Source organism: Athene cunicularia (genome assembly GCF_003259725.1).
Source record: "Athene cunicularia isolate RWA chromosome 1 unlocalized genomic scaffold, athCun1 chr1_part2, whole genome shotgun sequence".
NCBI lineage: Eukaryota > Metazoa > Chordata > Aves > Strigiformes > Strigidae > Athene > Athene cunicularia.
In genome coordinates this window covers 20711826-20723004 of record NW_020799092.1, presented here as the reverse complement: position 1 = coordinate 20723004, position 11179 = coordinate 20711826, and the positions used below count along the sequence as shown (strand labels likewise).

General features: G+C 43.2%; 1 pseudogene; it reads left to right on the top strand.

Moving 5' to 3' along the window:
- Nucleotides 1-9603: 9603 nt before the first annotated feature.
- The window catches only part of LOC113488715, a 2822-nt pseudogene continuing 1246 nt past the window's right edge, over nucleotides 9604-11179 (top strand).

The window sequence follows — 11179 nt, the reverse complement described above, 5'->3', positions numbered from 1 at the left end:
AGAAATGGAAAAAAAAAAGTGGAGTAAGGTAAGGAAAAGACTAAGAAAAACCAGGCTTAAAACAAGTGTTAGTGATAGTAAACTGGAAAAGTCTTCTGGAATACATTTTGATCTGACAGAGCTACTGAAAGAGGAGAGAGACAACAAAAAAGCTAAGCTTCACAGGCTTAACTTATCACCTCCCCAAGGTAGGGGATAAGTTAACTACAAACTCCATACCCACAGGAGTATAGGAACCTTGGACATGATCAGTTACCTCAATATAAGTGTCTAGTTCTACTTGAGACTGTTTTGCCAATTATTAGGCCTAGCATAAAGGACACAGACAGCATAAAGATGAACCAATAACCAAATCATATGTATTTGACACAAAATGGTCAGTACAGGGGTGAGCACTGGGGGTACAAACAAGTCAGTCACATTATACATAAACAACATGAATCCCACTGACCCCAACAATGACACCACACAACCAACAATGGGTGGAATAAATGGTGACATGCAGTCGCCCATAGAAGGGATGGGAGACAACTGAGTCAACAAACCAAACACATAAGACCAAGGAAGACACACACTCAATCTCTACACAGCCCACATTTACAAAAGCCAGACCTGACTGAGCCCAGTCCCAGGGAGGCAGGAGGTCCTTCCCCAACAGGGAACTCTGCACAGGGCATCCACCTCACAGACAGACACTCCCCTGCCTGCAATGGTCCCAGCTTTTATCCCCAAATGGGACCCCTGACCTTGGGTTACTCACTGCAGACACCTGGGGCTCATTTACCCAATGGCTCTGTCTGCCAGGCCGGCCCCACCCTGGGGGGAAGCCTAAAGGGAAACTCACCCCCCTTTAGGAAGGGCTGTGGGAATCACCCATGTGTCAACCTTAATTTGGGGCTTGGGGTTGATATCCCAGCATTTCAGAGACACTCAGGATGTCTGCACACAGCTGGCAAATACAATAGAGAAACTATGAAAGAACTTTGCAGTATTGGACTGACACCAGCATCAGATGTTAGGCAATTGAATCAGTCTTCAGTTACATAGTCTGGGAGAGGGAAGCTCCATTTTTTTAGGAATGGAATATCCCTAGTGTGCTATGGATGCACTTGAATAAGCCTAGAGCTCCTGGCATACTGCACACAACAGGATAACTCAATGAGTTTTTCCCATGGGCCTGTAGGATGATTCTGATGCAGAAGACATCCTCATATCATATTGACAACCGTTCTGCACAATAATCTGTCTTGAGCCTAAGTTCACAGGTGGCGTGTTCTAAAGAGTGACATCCTTAAACTTTCTTCTGAAACCCATTTTTCTTCATGTAAAACCAAAAATTCAGAATTCTTTAGGCTAGAAACCTAACTCCTTCACTCAAGGGAGATCAGTTGTTACAATCTTGATTCTGTCACATGGTGGACTTTGATATTGAAGAAGAGGCTGAGGTCTTCCACCATTTCCCTGACCTGTATTTTCTAGCCACTGCCTTCTTTCTACTCACCTCCATGTTTGTAGGACAAATCTGCAAATGTATTTATACATGTCCAGGCAAATGTCATGCCTCATCCCATAGCGCTTCCTTCACCCCTTGTGTTCATGTCACTTAAAGAGTTTGAAGATTATGTATCAATGTAGTTCACTGACAACAAGATCATAGAAGGGTTCTGATTGTTAGCTGGTATGAATACTGTCAGAAACATGTTTTTGGAAGATTCACTGTAAATCAGCAGATATATAACATAATCTCTAAAGAGACTAGAAGAGGAGATGATCAGATATGTAATAATTTACAGGGCTGTGTAACTGACCAATACAGACAAGTTTTTACACCTAAGCTTGTCAACCATATATCCTTTTAGTTAATAAACCAAATGTAGCTACTCTTAATTTATCCTGCACAACTGGACCATGAGTAAGATAGTGTGATGTTTTGGCCTGCAGAAGAAGAGATAGAACAGAACAGGAGGAACCCTCACAGCTTTGTGCTAGATAGTGAGCCTTGTAATTCTGAGTGGATGTGCTAAATTAAAAAATGTTTTGATGACAGAAATAGTTGACCTTATAATGATATTTTTGCATAGCGTGATGCGCAAGTAGAACAGAGATAAGCAAAAATATAAATCCACTGTCTTTAGCACAGTTTAATGTTTGCCTGAATTTTTGCCTGCTGGCCAACAATACTGTAGAATTTAAACCAGTTAATGAGATTGCTTTAAAGTTAAAAAGAGCTATTCTGGTAAGTGAACAGCTGTTTCTAGTAATTTTAAGTCAAGGAGTGACAAAAATATGTCTTGCCTACACAGATAATCTTCAGCAACCTGCAAAATATCATTGTTCTTCATTGTCAAAATACATTTGCAAACAGCTATTGCAGTTAGTTCTCAATTGGTGAATATCTATTCTAAGTGTGGTGAATTGGAAAATAATTGTCTAATTACTAATTAAAGGAATACATTGCAATGTTTCCATGATACAGAACATTAGAAAAAAATTTGGTGCTGATGTCTCTCTCCCTTGATATAGTGAGTTGATGATGATGACAAGTCCACACTCCAGGCATCACTGGCATGTCTAAGTTTGAATAATGACAATGTTGTCATGGTGTCTGAAGTTTTACCACTGCTAGGAGAGATTTAAAGTCATTCCTTTGCTCCTGAAAATTGAAGGTACATACACACATGGACTACTTCTCTGACAAAAAAAACCCTATTTTTGTTTGGGCTTCTCAGACCTGTGTGGTATATGAGTTCATATGACCAAAACAAGATGTACAAGAGATAGCATCATTCATCATTTTCAGTCACTTCACTGGAGTATGATAGGTTACAAAAGCAAATGTATTCCCTAGCAAATAATATTTCAGCAAGACTATTGTACACTTTACAGACAAACACATCTTTTACAGTGACAGAATTCTCTTGGGAACAGTCTTCTCATAAATAAGATGTTTCTCTCCATTAACATTTTAAGACAGAATTACTTCAGTTCCTAATTCCATGGCATTGGTTTGCAGGACAAAGCTTGTTTGGAAGTCAAGGCTTCACTAAACAGTATAGCTATAATAGCTATTTTCTGAGAGTTTCAAGACTTCACCCATGATATCTTGAGTGCGGCCAGGTCAGTGTCTGTGTAACATACTCCCAAACATGTCTTGTTAACGTGAGCTAAGACATTCTGTACATACACCAACATAAGGTGTTTGATCATGAATTGCTTGGCTGTTTAACAAAGAAACTGCCTTAGTAAGATGTGGACCCTAATGTTGTAAAGTTTTAGTACTGGTTAGCTTTTTAAATTGTTCTTTCAGCATCCTATTCATTCTTTCAACCAAGCCATTAGCTTGAGGATGGTAAACAATGTGGAATATCTATCTCTAGTCCTGGGCCCAATCTTGGACGTTAATGTGTTCCTTGGTCACTTTGTATTTGGTGAGGAGGTCTATATTGATTGACGAGTTGTTCTAACGCTTCAGTTGTGTTATGTTGATTAGCACACTTGATGGTGTTTAACAAAGAGCAGTGAACACCTATTGCTGCACTCTCAAGAAAAGTGGGCCCATATAATCAATCTGCCAGGTATTCAAGGCCCGTTGACTGCCCTTTATCCTTCCCCATGGCATATATAATGCCCTTAAGTGTAGCTGTGTACAAGTAGTACAATTATGTGCACGTTTTAGAAATATTTAGTGACAAAGGAGTTTGATTTTGAACAATTCCCCACGTGTGCACAGTGTGAGCTAATCGATGTCCACAAGGTATATGTGTGCTTATAGCCTGGGCATGTGCTTCAGTAGAGGTCATCTTATCTACTTCTCCATCATTTTGTGACTCAACGGAATCATTGTTTTGATGAGTTGAGACATGTCTTACTTTTAAAGGATGCCTTTGCACATATTGCCAGATTTGCTGCCATATATCTACTCCCCCTATATAGGGTATCTTTGTATATGCCAGTCTTCTTGGGCCCAGCGTGGTAACCACGTTGTGAGACTTTTGTATACGATCCAACTGTCAGTGTATAAATAGCGTGTGTTCCTTCCCAGGATAGCAAGAGATGCTGCAATCAATTCAGACCACTGACTATATGCCTGTAGACTTGTTTGCCATACTATAATTCCTGGTAATGCAGCATATGCAACTGCTCTGTGCGGGAGAGCTGAGCACGCACACGACCAATGTGATCGAGCAATGCCCATTTATTAAAACTACGAAAGCCCTTTTATAATGTTCCCCCGCACACGTGAGTAACACGTAGTACAAGTCCTCAAGACTGGACAGTTAACTTAGCCCATGCTTTAAACCTTCTTACGACTGGATAAAAAGTGCCACATCAGCCTTGCCAGGCTTCCTTCCTCTTCCATCCCAACCCCTTCCGGGGGTTGTTTGTCTCATCGAGTTTCTCCCCCCTCATTCAGGGTCACATCCTTATTGCATTCGTGTTCGGCTGAGGCTCTTATCAGTCTTGTTGTCAGGCAGGATTGCTCACATGTCCATTCTCTCGCAGAAAGCCCTCTAGAATCCCAACAGCTCTGCACTGTCTTTGTCCAGTTTCTGCATATGTTGCAACTTCCATCAATAAACCAGGCATCTTGTGCTCTTCCGTTAAGTTGTCATAAGGGAGAGCCTGCTCCACAGGAGATGGAGGGGTATGTCCAAGGGGGAGAGTTTCCCCCTACTGTGGGTATGTGATTAGATGACGCAGTTCCTATAAGAGTGCCATGTAGAGTGGTTACATGTGGTTTTCCTGTTAGAAATCATTGCTGTAAATAGAGTTTCCATTTCCAATGTGTGGCCGCCTGAGCTATCCCAGCATGGGCCCTCACAGAATCATCAGTAACCCAGCCAAGAATAAGTATGGGTGTGTGTACAGTGACATTATCTTGGCCTGAGATTCTATCAGTTTCTGTAGTGCCCAGACTACAGTTAAAACTTGCTTCTCCATTAGGGTATAATGTATGGCCAAGCCTTGTAATACCTTGGACCAAAATCCTACAGATTCTTTCTGATTGTTCAGCCCAATCAACTGCCACAATCCCCACCAGACTTTATCATCTAGAACTGTTACTTCTAATTCAAAGGGGTATCCTTGCCTAGGAGTGTATAATTGCACATGCTCAGTCAAATACTTCTTGCAGTCATCAAAGGCTTCCTGTTGTTGCCTGGTCCACTGCCAAAAAACCTTCTTAATTAATCTCTTCAGAGGGTGCATTAATTCTGCCAGATGTGGGGTAAAAGTTCCCCAATACCCCAAAAGACACAAAAAAGTTTATTTTACTGTGATTGTCAGATGAAATTGCTGGACTCTTTGCTGTACCTTATTTTGTATTTCTCTAATCTACCCATACCAAACTATTCCCAAAAGTTGTTCGGCAGTACTAGGGCCCTGCATTTTCTTTGGATAAATCGCCCAGCCTCAGTCCTGTAAATGCACTTTTAGCAATTCAATAGCCACTTTGATTTCTTGTTGTGATTCTGACATATTCAGTAAATCACCTATATAATGGTAAACAGCCACGGTACCAGGCCATAGTGCCACATCAGCTGCTATCATCTGGTGGCAAAACGAGGGGCTGTGTTTGTATCCCTGGGGCAAGACTTGGAAATTATATCGCTTTTGTTGCCCGATAAAGACAAACCAGTCTTGGCTTTCTGAAGCAATAGATACTGAAAAGAAAGCATTAGCAAGGTCTATCACCACCTTCCGGGGTTGTACATTTTTGCTGATTTTTTTTCGATAAGAGTAACCATGTCTGGTACCGTAACTGCAAGTGGGAGATGACTTTATTCAGTTCTCTGTAACCTACCAAGTGCCATCAGGTTTATGAACAGGACAAATAGTATTATCAAAAGTAGTCATAGTTTCCCTAACAATTCCCACTTGTTGAAGGGCCTGAATAGTTTGAGTGATTTTGGCCTCCCCCCTGGACTATGATATTGTTTTGCAGTTACCACTTTGGCAGGCGAGGGCAGCACAACAGGATCCTGCTTCAGGAATCCTCACAAGACGGTTATAGATCAAAGAGTAAAACCTGCTTGTGAAATCCCGAAGCAGAAATGACCATTTAAAGTTTCAAATATTCCTCCTGCCCACAGATACACATCCAAGATACATTCTTTAATTGGGGTTAGGGTCAGGCTTAGGTTTAGGATTAGCATTAGGGTTAGGGGATAGAATTAGGGTTAGGTTTAGGGCTAGGGTTATGGTTGGTTATGGCTAGGGTTATGTTTAGGTTTAGGGATTATGGTTAGGGTTAGTGTTAAAATTAGCTTTAAATTTAGGTTTAGGGCTAGGATTAGGATTAGGTTTAGGGCTAGGATTAGGTTTAGGTTTAGGCTGAGTAACAGCCAAGAAGTCAGCCAAATAAGGCACTATTGTATTTACTTTACTAAATGATCAGTTCAGCAATTATTATTGAATGTTCTTATTTGTGGATTAATTTCAGAGTAATTCCAATCAAAAACTCCTCTGTGATTTGCTATAAAAAGACATAATTTCATTAATTTACTTTTTAATTTATAATTTCATTTCAAAACAGCTTTTAGCAGACTGCCTTTCTATTGGCCACCTTTTTATGTGTTTTGAAATGATTTTAGTGCAGCTTCTATCAGATTTGCTGTATTGCCAACCCGATAAGGAAATCAATATGTTTTTATGTCCAGCAATAGTAATAATTTATGAATTTTTAATAATTTTAATGCAGTAAAGTAGAAAGAAGTAGAAGGAGGATTTTGGTTTGATTGGTTGTGTTTTGATTGACTTCTGTTAACATTTATCTGTAAATAAGACACACACACACAAAATACATGTATGTATGTGTATGTATAGCATCTCTATCTTCCTGAACATACTAGTTTTTGTCCGAAAAGCCTGCTCTTTTTTGCTTTTTTCTAGAATCCACATCCAATTCAGTGAATTGTGCAGTACTGTCACCATGTGCTAGGCATGGGTGTATGCTGTCATGGCGCAGTGGCTGGTCTTGCTGCGTCTCTGGATGTGTGCCTGCAGCAACCCCCTGTGACGGAGCATGCCTGCTCGAGGGATGATAGGTGTGCGCATATGCAGCCTCCTCTCACACCCCAGAAATAGAGATCTGCACTTGTCGTGTGAGGGAGGAGGGATGTCCAGCAAGGGGAGCAGGAGTTGGCTGGAGGGGAGGCAGGGGAATGGGTACCAGCCTGCTGTGAGGTGCTTGTCTCTTGAAGATGCTGAGGCCCATGGTGATGGGCTCTTCTGGGCCTTGCTGCCAAGCCTCCTTGTGATTTTGTGCTAAAATGTCACGAGATAAGAGACAGAAATAGCACAGGCTTTCCTGGCAGAAGCATGAGCTGCCACACATCGAGTGGGCAGGATTCATCAGTGCTGGGGCTGCTGCTCCTCGCTGGTTCTGTGCGGGGAGGGTGCGGTGCTGTGCTAGAGGCAGGCGTGGATGGCTTCGTGTTCAGTCCAGAGCATCTTGTGTTTCAGCCAAGAGTTTTCGTGTGAGGAGCCTCGTTGTTTCACATACTTCCATTTTAGAACAAATCATAAAACAGCTCTTGGAGAACACAGTCATACGCATCATAAAGTACAGTAAAATAATAGCTGACAACCACAAGATGAGGTTTTTTGCTTATTCTCTTCTTCTGTGTAGGTGTCATGGTGTTAGATCGTAGTGGAAAACATGTGATTATATTTCACAGTCACGCAGCAATGTAAAATCTGAATCAATTATAACTTTTTAATAATGAAAAATCAGTAGATTATTTTCTGAAAGGAATTTATGGTATTTTTGATCTATATTGTAGAAAAGAAACTTTTTTTTTCAGCTTGAGTTTTATCTGCTCTTTTCATAAACACAGGACTTCCTTTTATATGCAGTCAGTCTCACTGTTATCTGAGTATATATTTCCATGGTGGTCATTACTGTTAAAAGTAATTTAGCACACTTTAAAGAAGGGACTGTGTAGGTTTCAGTATCTGTAATAATATTGTTCAGCCAGCAAGAGGTCATTTTGTGCTTATTAACAAACAAAAACTCAACATCCAGGGTTGAATGGCCATCTCCCACTCATCCCAGGACTCAGAAACAAGGAAGGGGTCAGTCAGTGTCTTCCTCCCTTTCTCTTGCCAGCAGCACACTACAGGAGACGCAGAGGTGTAAAGAGCCATAGGGCTTTTGCTTTCCATTTTCTCTGCTTCTAATATTTGTTTCATATGAATCTTATACTGCTGAAATCTCTGTTGCTAAGAATTGGTTTTGCCTATTCTATTTTTTTTTTTAATGCAAAATACAGCATTGAATCTGCTGACTTCTGTAGTGTGTGGAGCTGAGAAGATGAGCCCCCAAATGAGAGTGGGAAAGGGGTTTGGTGCATCGACAGCATCTGAGCAGATCAACATATTACTGCACAACCACAAAGCTATGCCACCCTTGTCTTTAGTATTGTTACACCCCTGGGCAGGGCAGCTCCAAACCTGACACAGACCAACACCACAAATAATGTGACTGTGAGGTCAATATGGGTTGGTGTGTTGGTGACTGGCAGCACTCTGTCTTGTAGGTGATGAAGAGGAACCTGCTGAATGTAGCAGCATCTTGGTTAGATGATGTGCTTCTGATGAGGATGGATTCAGGACCCTGCAAAAGTCAAGAGGCAAAAGCAGTGGGTGGGGTGTGGCCAGCAGAGGGGATATAATGTCAGGGTTGTGGGGAGTCCTATTTAGGCTTCATTAAGTCTGGGGGCAGGTGGTGAGTCTGGGGTTTGTCCCACAGGGTGTGAATGTTGTGTCCTGTGGCTGTGTCCTAGTGTCATTTATGTTGCCTGTGTTCTGTCTTGTATATGGTGCCTTCCACAGGTCTCTGTTCTGCCCTGTGGGCTCTCTGCACTTGGCATGCAGCTTGGTACAGGTGTCTGTAGGGTCTCTAACACCTCGCTGCTTCAGCACAGCACCTGTCGAGTGCTTGTCTTGTGACTGGAGCTTAAAGCATGTCTTGTATCACAGATGTTTCTGGAGGGTTGCCTTTGTGGACGTGATTTGTGCTGGACTGGCAACTCTGCTCTTGAAAGTTCTGTGTCCATAGAGATCCCCTGTAGCATTTCATCCCTGTGTCCTTAGGGGCTCCGGTCTTAAAGCCTGGCTTCTCACACATCCATTGTTCGGGTTTGGTATTGCATTGCAGCACTTGGTATAGGTTTTGACTACAATCTGAAAGTGCCTTGCTTTGAGGTGCTTGGTGTTGTCCAGCAACGCAGTGCTTGGTGCTGTATTGTGGTTTGTCTGTGATCTAAGAGTATGGCATTATATTTGCACGTGCACCGAGCAGCTCTAAGTTTGAGCCCGTATTGTCTGGCCTTGCAGAGCCAGAGTAGAGGGCTAAGGTGACTTGTGGGTCTCTGTGCATGTGAGTGGGAGTTGAGCATATCACAACTCACTTGTGAGGTAGCATGAGGTAAGACAGTAAATCAGCAGTAGTTTTCATATTGTTTTTGCAGGCATCTTGTGACAAGCCCCCAGAAATGGTTGAGGCATCAAGGTCTGAGGAACAGCAGAACAGACCTTGGAGCAGTTGGTCACTTTAGGGGGGGGCAGATCAGTCATTACGGCTCTGGATTTTCAGGTGCCATGGAGGACTGTGGCTGTGAGGTGTTATTTTTGGAGTTGGGGCGGAGCAGGTGAGTGGAGCTGTAGAGGGCTGCTCTCTCATGGATGAATTGTGTATTGAACAGCTTTGTGTTTTGTTTGGTGCAGGTAACAGAGTGGCATGAGGTGATTAAGGGACCCTTGCATTTTGGTGATATGGCCACTATGGAGGATGGCCACACCAGAGTGTCTGTCACACGGCCTTGGCATTGCTGTGCCTTCTGGTCTGGGATTAACTCTACCTTGTGTGGTATTCTTGCATCCTTAGGTCATGTTTGTAGAGCATGTACATATGCATGTTTGAGGTGGAGCTACTTTGTCTGTTTGTGTAGAAATTCTGATTGAGGTTGGAATAGTCCAAGCATGGGGCAATAATCTGCTGATGAGCATGGCCTGTTTGGGTGGAGGTTGTATAGGCTGGTTTTAGACATAGCCAGTAGCTATTGGCAAGAATGTTCTAGAGTGCCTTCTTTTGTCTTTTGCAGGTGCCAGAGGGCCATTTGGATCCTGGGAGCAAATCCTTCTGTGAGATTTGCTGGAGCGTACAAATGGAAGCAAAGGAGCAGGAGCAGTGCACAGAGGGAAACATATTCCCCTGCTTCCAGTTATAAAGGCTGATGCTGTAGAATCGCGTGGAGTGGTGGTGATGTTTTGAGGCGCACAGTGATGCTGTTCTGGGGACAGTTATAGAATTGGGGTGATCTGCCACTCTGGCAGGTGGGTGGTGAAATGGATATGTTTTGAATGAGGGGTGGGTTGAGTGGGTGCTGAATGAGTGTTAGTGTTGGAATGCATCTATCCTTGTATGGGTGGCTTTCTTTTATTTCAGGTTGTATTGAGATAATGTTTCTTTTCAGAAGAATTTTAAAAAAAACCCTCAAACTGGGGGATTTTTTTTCTCCCTGAGTTTATTTTCACCTGGTGGTCCTGGCTGCTCTGAGGTGATGTTCATGGCCAGTGTTTGGGTGGTGGTCAGGCTCAGGCCAGGGTTTTTGCAGGCAGGGTGATGTTAGAGGCCCCTGGTAAGGGTGTTCCTGGGGAGCACCACAGACATGGGGTGACGGCGTGTTGTGGCAGTCAGGTGGCAGGAGGGATGAGGTGAGAGTGCGGGTGGGTGTGTGTGGTAGCTGAGCCAGTGGTGTGTTTAGAATGTGTCTGTGTATGATTGTTTTATGTTTTGATTTTTTGTTGCAGGTTATATGTGGAGTTGAGGTTTTTGGCTATTTAGAAATTCCTGGCTGCTCTGCATGGCAATGATCATCGCCAATGTTTGGGTGCATGTTGGGCTTGGGCCAGGGTTTCTGAAGGGTACCTTGTGTCCTCGTGTCCCCATGTCCTCCGCATCCCTGTACCCTTGCATCCCTCTGTCCCCATTCACCCCACACATCCCTGCCACCCCCCCATGTTCCTGTTCCTTGCTGTGTTTCTGTCTCCTTGTGTCCCTGTTCCCACCACATGTCCCTGTCCCACCATGTGTCCCCATTTGTCCCTGTCCCATCTCCCTGCCACCCCATCCCCAACCCCACTATGTCCCCCCCATGACACTGCCCCCCCACAT